The 3,318-nt window shown below is 41.1% G+C and overlaps 1 protein-coding gene across 1 annotated transcript in view; it reads left to right on the plus strand.

Moving 5' to 3' along the window:
* The first annotated feature begins 11 nt into the window (after window positions 1-11).
* CUNH20orf173 (chromosome unknown C20orf173 homolog) overlaps window positions 12-3,318 on the plus strand; it is an 11,730-nt gene continuing 8,423 nt past the window's right edge. Inside the window, exon 1 of the mRNA XM_019655170.1 lies at window positions 12-764. The gene's annotated coding sequence lies outside the window, so the exon portion shown is untranslated. The remainder of the gene's footprint in view (window positions 765-3,318) is intronic.

Genomic DNA, 3,318 nt, shown 5'->3' on the forward strand with positions numbered 1-3,318 from the left:
GGAGGAAGTCTCTGCGAGGAACAATCATAGCAGCGTTCGCTTGCCTACCTTATGCTAGGAACTGCACTAACAGTTTCACATCAGACTCTTGGAACAACGTGAAGCAGTGGTTTTCTAAGTGTACACCACCAGCAGCCTCATTATCACCTAGAAACTGTTTAGGAATGTAAATTGTGGGCGCCACCACAGACCTGCTGAGTCAGAAACTCTAAGAGCGGCTCCCAGGTGATTCCCAGCAGTTACAGTTTGACCATCACCGCTGTAGAAAGTAGGTGTGACTTTTTATCTCCATTTTCTGGAGCAACTATGGCCTTGAGAAACTAGGTAACCTGCCCAGCCAATTAATTAATGCCAGGGTCTGATTCCAACCTATTTCTTCTGGAGACAGAGCCTTTGGGTTGATTTCATCAAACAGCATCTCAGTGCATATTCTGAGCATGGCTCATGGTGGTGCATGGCTGAAATCGTCAGCGATAAAAGACCAGGACTTTGATAAGAGGTGGCACAGGGGACTGTGGGAGTCTGTAGGAGAAAGTGACTGACACGCTGAGTTACAGAAGGCTTCCAGGAAGAGGAGGATGGACGTTGGAGCTGGTGCCTTGTGGCAGTCTGACTCACGAGCTGAACAGTGCCAGCGTCCCCCTTCTGCCCCCAGGTGGCAGTTTGCCAGGAAGGGGAGAAGGAAAGGACTAACTCATATTAGCTGAAAATGGACAATATGCCAACTGCTGTAATCCTTTCTACCATCAGAACAACCTTGGGAGGTAGGTGCTCTTTCAAACCCCATTTTATAGATAAGGAAGCCAGGAAGTGAATTGACTTTGTCCAGGATTGCAGGTGTAGTTAACGGGGCAAAGCTGGGACTCAGGGCCTGTTTTTTTCTGGCCTTGGGTCTTTAACACGCATTAGCCACCACTTCCAAGTGCGAGAGGCATCTATTCTCGGATGGATGCCCAGGAACTACATGAGCAGAAATTGTCCTGTCCCCTCTGACCTGTGTCCATTCCGTGCTCATCCATGTTTGACTTCCTAGCCCTCCTTCAGAGGGGCTCCAAACTAAATGACTCACTCCTTCAACACATATTTATCAAGCTTTTCCTATTTCACGAGTTTCCTCTGGGTTTGGGGAATACTATGGTGAATAAGGGTATGTCGGTGTGTGTGTGTGTGTGTGTGTGTGTGTGTGTGGTGGGGGTGGTGGTGTCTCAGGACCCAATTAGGAGCGCTTCTTAGGGACTTCAATAATATAGGGGTCAGGGAAGGAACCCCAAAATGACTGACATTAAAAGTGAGATTTGAAGAAAGGGAAGAAATTAGGGAGCTGAAGTGCTGAGGGTAGGAGTGGGAAGGGAGTAATGTATTCTAGGAAGAGAAACTGCAGGTGCAAAGATCTTGGGGCAAGATGGAACTTGGAAAGTTCTAGGAACAGGAAAAAGCCAGAATGGCTGGAAAATGTGTGAGAAGAGTGATTTTGGGTTTCATTCTGAATACAATGGGATGCCATTTTAAGGACCCAAGCAGGAAATTAGTATAAGATCATGCCAGTTGCTGGGTGAAGAATGGACGAGAGATGAATGGAACAAAAGCAGAGACCAGTTAGGAAGCTGTTGTAGGCTGTGGAAGGAAAACATTATAAGCCCCTCTTTAGAAAGGAAAAATATAATTAAAATATAATTAGAATGTGAACTTCCATGTTCATAAGGGAATCTGTTTTTCTCTGCAAAATACTTTGCTGGTTGGATATGTTAAGCTAAAGCCGTTGTTTCTCAGAGTGAGAAACACTGGACCAGCAGTATTGGCAACACCTGGAAACTTGTTAGAAATGCAAATCCTCAGGCCCCACCCCAGAAAAACTGAATCAGAAACTCTGGGGATGAGGCCCAGCACTCTGTGTTTTTATTAAGCCTTGTTTAAAAATAGTTTCCCCTTAACTAACAATAAAAAAAAATAAATTAAAAAAAAATCTAACTCACTAACATTGAAGATATATACTGCCACAGTATAGTAAAAGTAATAAAAATAAAAACAATTACTCAATGTAGACGAGTATGTTAACACAGAAGGGGATAAATTTCTATGAATAAAAAAAGTAAACGGAAAAAAAAAAGATAGTTTCCCCAAAACCATATTGTACTTGCCTTATAATCACTGTCAAACAGATGGAGGTGGTGGTGGTGGGGTCTTCTTTGGGTGTTGGATATTAATGCTTATGTAGGAAATGGAGATAATATTAAGGCCTTGAGGCCTCAATAAAAAGATGGGATCTTGACATAGACCCATAGGAAAAGAGTAGGCTAGAAACAAAATTATCCACTGGTACAGTGAAAGAGAATGCTTGAGATTTTCTGTCTTAACTTGTGTCCTGGATGGAAAGACACATAAAAATAAAACATTGCTGAGACATCATAATCACACATACTATGTGATTCCATTTGTTTGTTTATTTATGAATTTTTATGAGTGTATTTGAGCCAAACTGATGACATATACAGGGGAGCAAGGTCTCAAATGCTCCTGTATGACTCTATTTATATGAAATGATCAAACAAGGCAAATCTGTAGAGAAAATAGTTTAGTAGTTGCCTAAAATGAGGAGTGGGAATGACTGCAAAGGTGAATAAGGGATCTCTGATAGAAAAAAGTTCTAAAACTGGATTGGGCAGATATGTGCACGACTGTATACATTTACTAAAAATAATTGAATCATACACTTAAAATGTGTGACTTTTATGATATGTACACGTAAATTGTGCCTCGATAAAATTGTTGAAAGGCAAAGCTAACATTTTGAGATGTTTTAACTTTTAAAAAGGTCATATCTTTCCAAGGGCTAGAGAAGAGAAAAACAGGGGATGAGTACTTAATGGGTATGGGTTTCCTTTCGGGGTGATCAATATGTTCTGGAACTATTGGGTTGTCGGAAAAGTCATGACGCATTTTTGCAACGAAAACCAGAAAAAATACGTCATGACTTTTCTGACAACCCCATAGATTGAAACAACCACTTGACTTGGAGCTGATGGGTCCTGGAGAAACACACTGTTACCCAATAAAAAAAATTTTTTTAAAAATTATGCCAGTTGATATAAAGAAAGCTTACTATGCATCTTTATCTAAATGATTTTTAAAACCTTTTTATTTTTTTATTTTTTATTTTATTTTTTTAAAGATTTTTATTGGGGTATTGGGGGAAAGGGAACAGTGCTGGGGAATTGGGGGAAGGGGAACAGACGAGTTGCTGTCGTTTTGTTCTTCAGTCTAGTTGTGGAGGACGTTGCTTCACTGGCCCAAGTTGGCACCATCATTGCGCTCTTCCCG

This window comes from Hipposideros armiger, unplaced genomic scaffold, assembly GCF_001890085.2.
Source record: "Hipposideros armiger isolate ML-2016 unplaced genomic scaffold, ASM189008v1 scaffold_238, whole genome shotgun sequence".
NCBI lineage: Eukaryota > Metazoa > Chordata > Mammalia > Chiroptera > Hipposideridae > Hipposideros > Hipposideros armiger.